The following is a 15,470-nucleotide window of genomic DNA, read 5'->3' on the forward strand; positions in this document are numbered from 1 at the left end:
ATACCATTAAGAATATACTTACCAAGAACTTATGTGCAAGTTCTTAGATTTCCTAACCAAGAATAAGGAATAAGGTTAGAATAATGAGTAGAAGACTACAAGAACATAAAGAAAATAATACCAAATGAACTAGAGTGTGGAATACATTGAATGCTTCTATAGCCAATCTAAACCTGGAACCGAAATGCTATAAAACCTTACTTCCCAAGTGTTTGGTAAGCTTATAATTCCCAACCCAAGTGTTTACACTCTCACACTAACCTAACAACTTGCAGCCTCTAAACTTAGCTTAATAGACGAATAAATGGTTGGGTACTAGGTCCTATTTATAGAGTTTAGGAATGAAAAGATCTTCATTTAACTTGAATAAAAATAATGGCTTTTTAAGTGAAAAATATTTGAATTATTGTTCAGCAGAGGCTGAAGACTCGTTCAAAAAGATGTTGGACTTATCAAGAGGTTGAAGATTTGAATGGAGAACATTTTCAAAAAGTTTCAAAATGCCCTGAAGGAGGCGATATATCGCCTGGGCCAGTATGCCCGAGGCAATCGTACGACATTTTTTTTTCGTGCTGCGATATATCGCCCCCTATAGCTGTGATATATCGGCATACGCTGAATATTTAAACACAAAATTACACATTTTTAGCTTAATTTGAATTGAGTAAACAGCCTTGACTAAGCCCTCTAACGTTTTCAAAGCTACTGATTGACCCTAGGATATTCAAATTTTAACCTTAATAAATTTATTCCTCAAAATACTTAATAATTATTAAACATACACATGACATGTGCTATTATCTTATTGGGTCTTATCTAAACCTTATAATATAGTGTGGATGCTCAATATTCCACGCCCTTAAAAGACTCAAAGTGTATGCTTAGGTCCCATAAACATCCAAAAATATGGCTGGGTTGGGGTGACCCCGAGCCACCATTGCCTCTCATGCGGAAGCCCAGATGGCCTCACGCCCCTAAGCGCCTCGCGCACCAGTGCCTCGCGAGGCCCTTCCCCTTCGAGTGCCAACATCAGGCGAGGCCGCCCAGCGTCTCGCGAGGCCATCTCCTCCTTGCACGTGCCAGCATAAGCGAGGCCGCCCAGCGTCTCGCAAGGCCCTTCCCCTTCGCGTGCCAGCATCAGGCGAGGCCGCCCAGCGTCTCGCGAGGCCACCTCCACCTCGCGCGTGCCAGCATCAGGTGAGGCTGCCCAGCGTCTCGCGAGTCCGCCTCTGCCTCACGCGCAAAGCACTTTCCTCGCGTCTCATGCACCTAAGCACCTCCAGAGCTACGCCTCCAAGGGCCTCACCAGACATGGTCATGTCTCACCTCAACACGGCTGTGCCGTGAGGGCCTCGCGAGAGAGCATCCCGCACCCTTCATCCCGAGATGGCATCTCCCATGGAGACCTATGGAGACCCCACCGTCTAGAAGGGAAGGTCCAAGTATGATTCTGAAGGGTTATGATGGTACAATCTCGTACAGGGTACAGCTTGTGAGGTCCCGTACGTCTGACTGTGGCACTCATGCTAATCAGGTAGTGGGAGCACTAGAAGAAAGGGCATGGCCTGCATACTCCCAATCAGATGTCAGAGTCGACACCACTACCTCCTGCACCACTCCTTTGACATGGGTACGAACAAGTGGTGGAGACGTCCTCCTAGCACCCGTCCCTGTATTGGTTGCACGACCACAACCTCTGAAACCACTCTCCAGACAGTGTACCTATGTGTTGCCTGGTCCCCTGGACCACCTTGTATCAGGGGCCATTAGAGCTTACTATAAAATACACCCCAATTCCACATGGGAGGGGGTTAGAAATTTTACTGTAGCAAGGGCACCATATTGAATGAAAATTGAGTTCATCATTGTTCTTTTGGGAATTGTTCTTCGAGTTTACACTTAGATTTCTAAAACTTGTCTTTTGATAATCTTCACTTTGCGATTTTCCTTACTTAACTTAGTTGACGAGTTCTCACCGTCAACAGTTTGGCGCCGTCTGTGGGAACTTAAGTTCCAAGCTACTGTTCTACCATTACTTCCTGTGAGAAGAAATGCCAAAACGTTCAAAGCAACTCAGGGAGCCACGAGAGGTGGAGGTCTACCTTAACGGAGTCCAGCTGAAGGCCTCCATGAAGGATCCCCCCCCCCCCCCACGCAGAGATGTGGAGCCCCCAAGGGACCCTGAGGTTCACGAGGGTGATAGAGAGGCCTCATCACCGGCTGTCCCGCCCGGAGGGAGTCCTCCAAGGGCACCACCGGGGAATGCCAACGAATTCCCGTTCCCTAAACCGCCACAAGTTCCGAACTCTGGCCGGCAAGACCCGGGCCCCTCGATGCATAGACATGATAAGCATCCCCGGGTCCATTCCGTGAGCTCGAGTTCGAAATCTCGATTCTATGAAGAAGAAATACGTGAGCTCCATCGTAAGAACCAACGGTTGGAGACCAGTCTGGAGAACATGCAAGAGGTGCTGAATGGCCTGTTGCAGGGTAAGTCGAGCGTGACTTTGCCCAAGAGAAAAGAGAAAGGTTAGGAGGGGGTGGAGACCACTGTACCAGTAAATGATGGGAGGACCCGACACTCCACCAGTAATACCCCCCGAGTGAAGCAACTCGAACACCCTGAACCACCGAAGCAGGCCCAAAAACCAGAGCCAAGGACCAACGCTGCCCCTCGCAACGAGGATGAGGTCACCTCTAAAAGAGCACCCTCAGATCTACGGGAGGAGCTCAACAAAAAGAGGGCGGGTAAAAGGACCATGCCCCCTATGGTGCCTTGAGAGGGCAAGGGAAAGGCGAATCTTAACCCGTCCTCTTTGAGGGACTCTCTAAGCAAGAGGAGGTAGGACCTGGACACAGAAATGAGAAGCCTGCGAAGCAAGATCGTCACCGCCTCTGGCAATTAGGCTTTTGAGGAAGAGTTCGACCATGAGTCGCCCTTTGTGAGGGAAATTCAGGCCATCCGGCTCCCTTCCAACTTTAAAGAGCCTCACATGACCCCTTACGAAGGAAGCACGGATCCAAAATACCATCTAGATACATTCAACGACTTGATGAAGCTGAGGGGAATTGGCAGCGGGGCGAGATGTCATTGCTTCGCCGTCACCTTGAAAGGGCCCGCGTACAAGTGGTTCAAAATACTTAGACCGGGGTCCATCAGATCTTGGCAATAGCTTTCTGATGAGTTCCTCCAGCAGCACCACGCCGTGCGCGACTACACGATGCCAGGCACCAGCCTCGCAAATGTGAAGCAGGGAGAAAATGAGAGCCTGAAGAGCTATATTCATAGGTTCAATATGGAGGCAGCTAAAGTAGGGAACCTAACCCGCCGAGAGTTGAAAATGGCCATCATAGCTGGAGTACGCCCAGGCAGCAAGTTATGGGATAACATGCTCTAGAGGGAGGTCACAGACTTGGATGATTTCTACGAGCGGGCACAAAAATACATTCGCGTGGAGGATGGTCACGAGAACCTCAAAGCCGGAAAGGGCCCATCGCCCTCGAAACCTTCAGTCCAAGGAGACCCGAGTGGTGCAAAGACGAAGGGGGTCTATGAGGGAACAAGAGGCGATCGACGCCGGAAGCATCAACGCTCTGAGGAGCGCCTGCAGGGCCCCTACACCTTTTACACTGACCTCCCCCATGCGAGGGAGCATATTTTCGTTGCGAACGAAAACCAGGTCCCTTTCAAAAGGCCCCCGCCAATGAAAAAAGACCGGTCCAAAAGAGACCCCAGCAGGTATTGCCAGTATCACAAAGATGTCGGCCACACCACCGCAGAATGCAACCATTTGAAGGTGGAAATCGAGGAGCTCATTCGCAGGGGACACTTTGGCAGGTACGTGCGCAAGGAGAGTCAGAGGCCAGAAGAAGGAGCGTCCCCACCGCGGGCACGGGAGGTGGCCCCAGAAATATAGGGAGAGGTCATGACTATATTTGGGGGACCAGGATTCGGAGGCGATTCAAGGAAGGGGCGAGACAAGTACGCCAAGGAGGCCAGACGAAGTCCACCACCTTGCATTTTAAGTTTGGAGGAACGCCCCCGAAGAGCTTCAAGAGCGAGAATGACTCGATAAATTTCACTGAAGAAGATGCGCAGGGGGTGCATTTCCCACATAATGACCCCCTGGTGCTAACTGCCCAGCTTGCTAACATGAGGGTACATCGAGTCTTGGTGGATAACGAGAGCTCTGTGGACATCTTGTATCGACCTGCGCTGGAAAAGATGGGATTGATCCTCCGCCACCTAAAGCCTTGCACTACGTCTTTGTATAGGTTTACGGGAGATTCGATGCAGCCCCTGAGGGTAATCGAATCAGCGCTCACTATAGGGGAGCAACCCAGGCAACCCACCGTGATGGCTAACTTTGTCATGGTGGATTGCACCTCAACCTTCAATGCGATATTAGGGAGACCCTCTTTGAGAGAATTGAAGGCGATAACTTCTTTGTATCACCTGGCTATGAAATTCCCAACCCCCAGGGGAGTAGCATGCATGAAAGGGGAGCAGAAGGAGGCGAGGCAATGCTATAACATGTCCCTTCGCACAGCCACCAAACCGTCTGTGCCGATGGCAATGGTTGTGTATGAAGGAGCTACCCATACAAATTAGACCCACACAAGTTGGACGCACGAGTTACGGATCATCTCGAGACGTGCTACCAGCGAGGCTTCGGCACTTAGTGCAAAAAGAACCTGTGTGTAATTTGTTCCTTGTTGTTCTAGCTTAATTAAGTAAGAATCAAAGAGGCTACCTAGATAACCTCCTAGTTAGATGTAACCCTTTTATTTACAAGGTTTGTTGTAAACCGCATGCTATGAATGAAACTGTTTGCAACTTCATGTGTCACTTTTCTTCGCTATACGGGCATTAGCCAAAGTGCCCGCCGAAATGAATTTCACCAAACACTTAGGCGGCAGGACAGGAGGCAAAAACATGCAGCTAGCAAGGGGAACCTAAAAAGGGCTCCTAAAAAGGACCCTCTAACGGAGGATCCTAGAAAGGACCCCTTGCCCTCCTAAAAAGGAGGCTCCTAAAAAGGACCCTCTAACGAAGGATCCTAAAAAGGACCCCTTGCCCTCCTAAAAAGGAGGATCCTAAAAAGGACCCTCTAATAGGGGATCTTAAAAAAAAAAAAAAGGGCCCTCTATTAGGACGACCCTAAAAACGACCCCCTATCAGGAGGACCCTTTAACAGGAGGTCCTAGAAGGACCCCTTATATCAGGGCCTTAGGCGAAGTCCTTAAATACAGAAAACAAGGAGAGGACCTTGCAAGGCATCCATTGGGTTCACAAGGATTAGCTACCCTTGTGAACATCAAGGAGGCCAAAAGGTCTTACAAAAGAAAAATATATAATGACAACACTAATAAGTCTAGAGCGGCCACCAAGCCGTCTAGCCAAAAAGGGTCCTAAAAGAGACCCTTGCAAAAATAGTACTACGAATAACGACGAGAGGGATGCTTCTCGCAAAAAAATAATAAGCACGCGCAAGAATATATAAAAGGATAGCTAGGACCCAAGGGGTCAAAATATCCTTATAAGAGTAATCAAGAGGCACCAAAAGAGGTCCCAGTGAACCCTTTCACATGGGCTCCAAAGGACCTCCAGCCTAGTAAATAAAATAGGGGGACCAACCAAACCCCATCATACAGGCTCAAAAGGGCCTCAAATGCAGTAGAATAAGAGATAAATAGAAACACATGTATATATACATTGAAAAAGAAAGTTTTGAAGATAGTACAAGAGTTACAAAAGAAAAGTAGTAGTGATAATGATATTACAAAGTCAAAGAAAAAAAAAGAGCGTACACCCATGGTGGGCTAGCTAACAAAAGTTATGAAATGACTACTTCAGGGCCTCCTACCGTGGGAGCTCCACATGGCTGCTCGAGCGACAGCATGCTCACCAAAAGAAGAGAAATCAAAATTGGGATCCTGCCTCCACACGTTGTAAAGGGCGCGGTCTATGGACCTGTACTCAATGGCAGACTTCTCCGCCTCCAAGGATGCATTTCTCTCCTGCAATGTAGCGACATTGGTCCTAGCAGCCTGGAGTTCGGTCCTGGTAGCCTCGACCTTGGCCCTTGCAGTCTAGAGTTCGACCCTGATGGACTCGACTTCGGCCTCCAAATAAGTAACCCTCTCCTGTGACACTGTCACGATATCCTTGGTCGCCTGGAGTTCGCTCTTTAGGCTGGCAACTTGGTCCTTCAGCTCCTTGGCCTTAGCAACCGCCTTCAGCTTCCTTCTCGACGAGGTGGCAAGTTTGGCCCGAACCTTCTTTAGCTCAGACTGGGTTTTCTCAAGCTCTTTCTCGAGCTCCTGGACCCGGGTTGTAAGGCAGTCCCTCTCAGCAGTAGACGCGGAGAGGTTTCTAGACAAGTCAGCAAACCATAGAGCCATGGTATAGGCCTGCACAAGAAAGTTAACGACATCAACAATAAGTAACAAAAAGAAAAACACAGGTACATCTATACATAATAATGCCGACGCGAGGTGCAGGAACTCACCCAAGCCATGGTGCACCTTAGGGTTTCCCCAAGGTCCATCTGGGCAACGTTCCCAAGACCGTTCCAGTCAGATACGGGGAGGCCCGAGGCAAGTTGGATGTATCATTTCCCGTAAGACGTCGCCATTCGAGTCACCCAGGGCTCCCCATCCGCACCAGTGGCACCTGGTTAGGTAAGGACGGACGACCCGCTCGCCGAAACTGGAGGGGGCGCGGTGAAAGTGGAAAATTGAGGATCTGGTAGATCAGAGGGAGGCTCCAGAAGGTCGGCAAAATAAGTCCTCGATGGTCCAGGGTCGAGAGGAGCCTGAGTGAAGGCGTCGTAGCCCTCAGGGTCAGGGCAAACATAACACCCTGGAACGGCCTGCTGGTCTTGAGAATGAGGGGCTATGTCCGGATCATAGGAGGCACATGGAGGGCATCCCCCAGGAGATGGAGGCAGCTGGTGAGATCCCCCGCGGTCAAGGGGGGCCTCCTCCGGCTCTTCCTCATCCTCATCGTCATCCTAGCAAGGCTCGGCCAAGGCCCCCTTCATCTTCGTGGACCCTGAGAAGGTCCACAGCGACTCGGGGTCCAAGACAGGGGACAATTTATAGCGGTTCAGATTCTTCATGGTGAATAGGCACACCGCCTTTTTCATAGCGGGGTCAGCGCTGAGGAACGTTCTGACGTCTCTCGCTTCCAACCCAACAACTATGGGTTCAGCGAATTGCTCTGCATAATACACGCCATGGTCGATATGAACATAAGTCATGAAACAATAAGTTGTAAGAAAGTAAAAGAGAGAAAGTGATGCTCAGGGTACTTACTGATAGTGGCCCGAAAGTCCTCGCGGACAAAGAGGGGGCCTTCCACGAAGAAAAAGTCCTGCTTCCAGAACCCCGGGTTGGACACCGAGCCCTCTATCAAAGTGGCCTCGTTGTTGGATTTTTGTAAATAGTAAAAGCCCTTGGACTTGGGAAGGGGCATGAGGTTGTAGAAGAAATGCACCTTCGTCTCCGTAGGAGCGCGTTTAAACAGCTTCGTAAATGCAATGAAAAGGCAGCTTAAAGTTAGCCAGCCATTGGGAGCTAGCTGAAGCGGGGCAAGGTCGAAGTAGTTGAGGACTGCAATAAAGAACGGGTGTAACGGGATGGTACCACCCGCCTTCAGGATGTGCTCAATGAGGGCCACGAAGCCGGGCCTAGGATTGTCAGCCCGACATGTCTCCTGAGGAACATATAATGCGTACTCCAGAGGGACGCGATAGTGATCCATGATGTCCGTCAGCTTGTTTTCAGAAACACGCGACACCAGTTTAGTTGCCAGTAAAGGAGCATCGTCCGATTCATTGGAAGTCACCTGTCGTTGTGCCCTCGGTATATCTGCAAAATCAAAAGAAAAATGTGAGGAAGAGACAGAACACTTGGCCCTCCATTTTTTCCTCCTATCAAGAGTCTTCCATCGGGGGAGCGACTGCGGAAGCGCTAAGCTAGGGAAAACCGAGATTAAGGGTTGAGGAGAAGTGGTAGTGGCCCCATGGCGGTCATAAGGTGAGGATGGGCTGGAGGGCTCAGGTGGAAGGTGTTCGATCCACGCTCACCGCATTCCTATTTTTATTTTCTTTTATTGGCTATTCTCGAAGAAGCTCTGCATAGCTTAGATTCAAACATTTGTAGTGGTAGTAGTATTAAAATATTTATCCTTATTTACACTATAATTTTATTTACTTATTTCTGATATACATTTATCCTATTTTATGTAATTTATTATTTAAAAAAATTAAATAAAAAGAGGTAGACACATACTTATTTTAATAATAAAAATATTTATTGTAATAGTATTCATATTTTGCCTACATGTCTACTTGTAATTGGTTATTAAGTTTTCGTCGAGACACTACAGAGCCTAAATCAAATAATAACACATTCATGACCTTCAAAGATAAATTGTTTGTTTATTTGGTTTCTCCAAATCATAAAAATAGAATTCTTGTAAAAATTATATTAGAAGACTTTTCTACCAATATAAAAAATATTTATTAATTCCAACTCCCTCTGCAATTCTAAAAGGGTCATCCTAAGGCTTGCTACGTGGTCACAAAGGTCTGGGGGGAAAGGTGCTTCGTCTCCTCTCAACACCGAGTCAATTTCACTCTCCACCACCCAAATTTTACGCCTAAATGCAGCCATGTACTCAAGATGGCGGATACTGGCCTGCCTCAAGGAGTCATAGTCCTGGTAAGGGCTTTCCTCAAGGGACTCTGAGTCTAAGGACAGGTCAATAAATTCAACTCCCAGAGATATGTCGGACGAGCCGTCACTGGTCATGAGACCTCATCCCAAAAGCAAAAAGGGGTTCACGTATAAATGAGGGGATGGCTACAAAACACAAAGGAATAGGCTTAATACCTCTAGATTCAAACGCCCTAAATGACCCACTACAGAGTATAAAAAAGAGGGGCATGCAACTGGGCAAACTCACTATGAGCCAGGCCATAGTCCCCCATCCCGAGTGACGATAATTTGGACCCAATGAAGACCAAGGAAAAAGAGAATATACCTCAAGATGTAGAAATTAGAGGTTGTCGAGGCTAAAAAAGGAGGTCGAGGGCCAAAAGCACCAAATGGTTGAAAATACACGTCTGCAAAAATAGACAAAAATGATGTGTTAGCCTCCAAATAGACATACCAAGAAATTGGCTCATATAAAAAATAAATGAGATGAAAAAATAAATTGAAGGAAACCATGGCAAAAATGTGGGAGTGGGGGATTGAACCCCTTACCTCTTGGAAGGGGAAGGATTCTCTAAATCACTAAGCTAAAGAAGTAAGGTGAAAATAACGAGACATGCATGAAGGCCTATTTATAAGAATCAAGGAGAATAGTCTACAAGAGCACCTAAAGGTCCTCTCCTAGACTAGGGGGGCAAGTGTGGATGCTCAATATTCCACGCCCTTAAAAGACTCAAAGTGTATGCTCAGGTCCCATAAACATCCAAAAATATGGTTCAGTTGGGGTGACCCCGAGCCACCATTGCCTCTCATGCGGCAGCCCAGATGGCCTCACGCCCCAAAGCACCTCGTGCACCACGCCTCGCGAGGCCCTTCCCCTTCGCGTGCCAGCAACAGTCGAGGTCGCCCAGCGTCTCGCGAGGCCCTTCCCCTTCGTGTGCCAGCATCAGGCGAGGCCGCCCAGCGTCTCACGAGGCCATCTCCACCTCGCGCATGCCAGCATCAGGCGAGGCCGCCCAGCGTCTCGCGAGGCCCTTCCCCTTCGCGTGCCAGCATCAGGCGAGGCCGCCCAGCGTATCGTGAGGCCACCTCCACCTCGCGCGTGCCAGTATCAGGTGAGGCCGCCCAGCGTTTCGCGAGGCCACCTCTGCCTCCCGCACGAAGCACTCGCCTCGCGTCTCATGCACCTAAGCACCTTTGGAGCTACGCCTCCAAGGGCCTCAAGAGACATGGCCATGTCTCGCCTCACCACGGCCGTGCCGTGAGGGCCTCGTGAGAGAGCATCCCACACCTTTCATCCAGAGATGGTATCTCCCATGGAGACCTATGGAGACCCCACCGTCTAGAAGGGAAGGTCCAATTATGATTTTGAAGGGTCATGATGGTACAATCTCGTACGGGGTATGGCTTGTAAGGTCCCGTACGTCTGACCGTGGCACTCATGCTAATCAGGTAGTGGGAGCACTAGAAGAAAGGACATGGCCTGCATACTCCCAATCAGATGTCAGAGTCGACACCACTACCTCCTGCACCACTCCTTTGACATGGGTACGAACAAGTGGTGGAGACATTCTCCTGGCACCCGTCCCTGTATTGGTTGCACGACCACAACCTCTAAAACCACTCTCCAGACAGTGTACCTATGTGCTGCCTGGTCCCCTGGACCACCTTGTATCAGGGGCCATTAGAGCCTACTATAAAATACACCCCAATTCCACATAGGAGGGGGTTAGAAATTTTACTGTAGCAAGGGCACCATATTGAATGAAAATTGAGTTCATCATTGTTCTTTTGGGAATTGTTCTTCGAGTTTACACTTAGATTTCTAAAACTTGTCTTTTGATAATCTTCACTTTGCGATTTTCCTTACTTAACTTAGTTGGCGAGTTCTCACCGTCAACATATATTAAATATTACCCTCAATATCAGTCATATATCAAACCTTAGGTTAAAATTAATATTCTTAAACTATAGGTTAAACTTAGAAAATCTACAAGTATTACTATGAGTGTTCAAATAAATCCCGGTCTGAACCAATAAATCCACAGTCATCACAATAATACTACTATTACTATTATACTACTATCTAACTAGCTAAGTAAAGTTCTTGGACTCTACACGACCTTCCTTGATCATGACTATATGACTAACTATAAACCTCATAGCAAGGTATTTGGAGGAACTCACAACTGATCGAATTCCATTACCATCATCATCATCATCAAATCATAAATCACAAACTGGAGAAACCATTGTTCCTGAAAAGGAAGCCTCAGTGCAATGTCGTAGTGGGAGGATTGTGAGACAACTTGTTTGCTATGATCATAAGGCATACGTCCTTGTTTCTAACATGGACAAGGACGATCCAATGACCTTTAATGAGGTAATGGAAGATCCTAAAAAGGAAAAACGGCAAGAGACCATGAACCAAGAAATGGAATCTATGTATTCCAATTCTGTCTGGAAACTTGTAGACCCACCTAAAGATGTCAGGCCCATTGGGTACAAATTGATCTTCAAGAAGAAAATATATGCATATGGGAAAGTAGAGACTTTCAAGGCAAGGCTTATAGCTAAAGGTTACACATAGATAGAAGGTATCAATGATGAAGAGAAATTTTCTCCTATTGCCATGCTGAAATCCATACGCATCCTCTTATCCATAGTCGTTGTCTATGACTATAAGATATGGAAGATGGACGTCAATATAACTTTTCTTAATGGCTATCTTGATGAGAGTATCTGTATGCTACAACCATAAGGGTTCGTGAAGAAATGGGAAGATCATAAGATGTGCAAGTTGCTAAAATCCATTTATGGATTGAAGCAAGCATCTAGATCTTGGAATATTACCTTTAATGAGACAATTAAAACATATGGCTTCAAACATAATGTCAACGAAGCATGTGTATATAAATATATCAAAGGAAAATTAGTAGTTTTCTAAGTTCTTTATGTGGATAACATTCTACTCATTGGAAACGATGTAGAGACACTGTCAAAAGTGAAGAAGTGGTTAGCTAAAAAGTTCCAAATGAAAGATTTGGGCGGAGCGAGCTATGTTCTAGGAATCCAAATCCTAATGGATAGGAAGAACAAGTTATTGTCACTTTCTTAGGAAAATTATATAGATAAAGTGCTTGAAAGGTTCTCATTGGAGAATTCTAAGAAAGTTCAGTTACCGACCAGACATGGAATTACTCTTTCCAAGGAGCAATGTCCAACAACACCTCAGGAAGAAGAGGACATGAGAAAGTATCTCTATGCTTCAGCAGTTGGGAGTCTATGATGTGTTGTGTACTAGGCCTAACATATGCTATGCAGTGAGAATAGTAAGTCATTATCAATCAAATCCTGATTTGGAACACTAGATTGCGGTAAAGCACATACTCAAGTATCTTTGGATAACAAGAGATTATATGCTAGTATATTCAGGGGCTGAATACACTGATTCTGATTTCCAATCAAACAAAGACAGTCGTAAATCAACGGCTGGGTTAGTAATCACTCATGGTGGAGGAGTTGTAGTCTGGAGAAATATCAAACAACCCAGTACTGTAGATTCAACCATAGAAGTTGAGTATATAGCGGCTTGTGAAGCAGCTAAGGAAGTGGTTTGCTCAAGAAGTTCTACACTGATCTGGAAGTGGTTCCAGATATGGAGAAGCCACTAATCCTATACTCTGGAAACAATGGAGCAGTAGTTAACTCAACAGAACCTACAAGCCACAAGAGAAGAAATCATATAGAAAGGAAATACCATCTGGTGAGAAAGATCGTGCACCGAGGTGATGTGACACTTATGAAGATAGCGTCGGAACAAAACCCTGGCATACCTATTTACAAAGACACTTCCTGCAAAGTCTTTTATGGGTCATGTATGCAATATGGGATTGAGAGAGATGCCTCACTTGCTTTAAGGGAAAGTGGGAGATTTTTAGGGTTGGTGCCCTAAATGCATGTGAAAATGACATTTTTATTGATTTAATTAATAGTACATTTTTATTGATTTAATTAATAGTACATTTTTATTATATTTGAATATTATAATTATTGTTTGAATAATTTATATAAATATCAGAAAATTCCATATTCATTTATGAGAATGTGATCTTGTATGCGTGTACGAGAGAATTAAGACCATGTATAATGAATAAAATAGTCAACAACATATTAAAGTACAAAATCTTTAATGAATGGTTGCTAGTACTGTTTACTAAGCATATGGGATGTGAGTAATGTAGATTTGTATTACTAATGTGGATAAACATATTGGTAAATTTACTATATATAATAGTGATTATATATGATAGAATCGATGTGAATGAATTATCTTTATAAACTTACCATTTTCCATAAAGATTTAATTCATATCTTAAAAGATGATCAATTGTAGATTAGTCCAAATCTTGAGTTATCATGAACTCATGTTTATGTTTATTAGATCTTTTGATTCATTCTTTAAGATCTCTTAAAATAATGAGGCTAGTGACTTTTGTTTTGGAGATGCAATATCATGAATGGTTGGGAACATGATTTAACAATAATAGAAACCATCCTTTCCTAACGGATTGAATTTTGGTTCCCTTAAGGGTTAATTTTGGGACTGAATAGTTATTGAGCTCAAATCTATAATGTGATTATAGATTAATTATTCATTGGTGAATTAATAGTACTAAAGGAACAAGAGGTCATTATAAGGATAAAACGATAATTATTGACCAGCTCTAATTAGCGAACCAATAAATAGATGACTGAACTATATTTATTAATTATATCAATGGACTACAAGAGAAAACTCTGTAAATATAATTCTATAATTACTTAGAGTGCATTTCCATATTTATAGTGGAGTAATAATGGAACTTAATAAATAAGATTATTTGATTAAAGAGTTTAATTAATAGTCAGGTTTATTGGAGCTTCGTATTATAGGTCCATGGTCCTCGAGTCGTCCCTGTCCTACACTGTCAAGGGTAAGGATGTCACAAGAAAGCTTAATGGAGAAAAGGTCTAGATTGCAAATGAATTAATTTTTCGGGGGTAAAGTGATAATTATGTGCAATTAATTAATTAATTAATCAACTAATTAGTTTTTATTAAAAAAATATTATATTCGTTTACACTAATTAGTGTTTGGATTAATATTTAGAGAATTAATTATTATCTTAGCATAAGTTAATTATTATCTTAGTATAAGATATTTATTCAAACCGATAGTTTTCAAGATAAGGTTAATTTTGAATTAACAGATATTTATTTTTGTGAATAAATATATTGTTTTAAAATTAATTAAACAGACAAATAAGAAAAATTATGGAAGCAATTAAAGTCCATGGGATTTGAATTTTAAGTTTCAAATTTATTTGTTATTTAATTATTAGTTTAAATTTGATTTAAATAAATAATTAAAATAAAAGATAACTCATCAGTTTGAATTAATAAAATTAAAGAACAATAAAAAATTAAAGAAAAATAAAATTATTTTATTTTATCTATATAAGTTTAAAAAGAGATGGTTCTTTTAGATCAGTTTTTATTTTGTTATCAGACTTTCTCATAAAAGTATCGATAGAATTTTGTAGGCCTAAACAATTCTAGAACTTTCTACATGCCTTCTCTTTTCTCAAAAATCTCTAGATCTCATATGTTGAGAATCTCTAGAGAGCCTAAATAATCAACATGTGAATCCTACGTACCCACACACGTCATTGTGTGTTTAAGGAACGATTTGGAAGCCTAAGGTGTGAGTTTTTATTGGATAGGAAGAATTGATTGAATATACTAAAAGACTCAAGGAATCTTGATAGAATTCAAGAGGTAATCTAGTTTTCCTTTTGTGTATTAATTTGATGTATGGATTCATGCATTGATCCTAGCTAAGTATTAATGATTTTTTAAAATCCTCCCTCCCCACCTTTCGCTGCCTTGATTTTATTCATATTAATACCAAAACTGGCTTCTTTTATTTTTGCCATAGGGACACAACCAGAGTGTACCTAACAAAGACCACGTTCAAGAGTAACACTAGTCAATATCACAAAGAATATTTTTTTATGACACATATGGTCATAAAAAATATTTCATTTCAAGGAGGAGGTAATTAACACTTCATCTCCTCCTGTACATTCTTTTTAGACTTAGACTTGGACTTAGTTATTATACACTTCATTTTATGTTTAGGCCCGTGCTACCAGCCTCTTCTTATCCAGGCCATGCTCGATTGAGCAGATATTCTGGCCAGCCTCACCAGTGATGAGAAAAGTTGCCAACAGCTGGTAAATATTGCCAAACTTCAGTTGGTCGAACTATTCCAACCTCACTAGACCATCAAGGACACCACAACTAAAATTTCCACTGGAGGGAAAACCAACAAGAGCAAGATGTTGGTGAGGAAATGGGGTAGAGAGAGTAGCCCCAGTCAGTTCCTACACCATCAAGGAGAAGTACAAGGGGAATCAATATCAAAGAGCCAGGGGAGACTCCTCGTGTCACAGCTCAAACAACCCCTAATGATCATGGAAAGGGCAAACAAGCGCTGGTTTGAGGACTCTTAATAAAAATCTTTGTCCTCCTCAAACAACGAGAGCAACCTCCCAAGTAATCAATTAGATAATAAAATTAGCTTTTCATTCACTAAGTGTAGACATAAACTTTTTCACTCATTCCCTTCCCTTTTTGACCTGTTTCATGGGTAATTGGGAGTAGACAATTCTAGTGCACTTCAAGAGAATCTTTCTTGGTCG

Source organism: Humulus lupulus, chromosome 2 (genome assembly GCF_963169125.1).
Source record: "Humulus lupulus chromosome 2, drHumLupu1.1, whole genome shotgun sequence".
In the NCBI taxonomy this organism is placed as follows: Eukaryota; Viridiplantae; Streptophyta; class Magnoliopsida; order Rosales; family Cannabaceae; genus Humulus; species Humulus lupulus.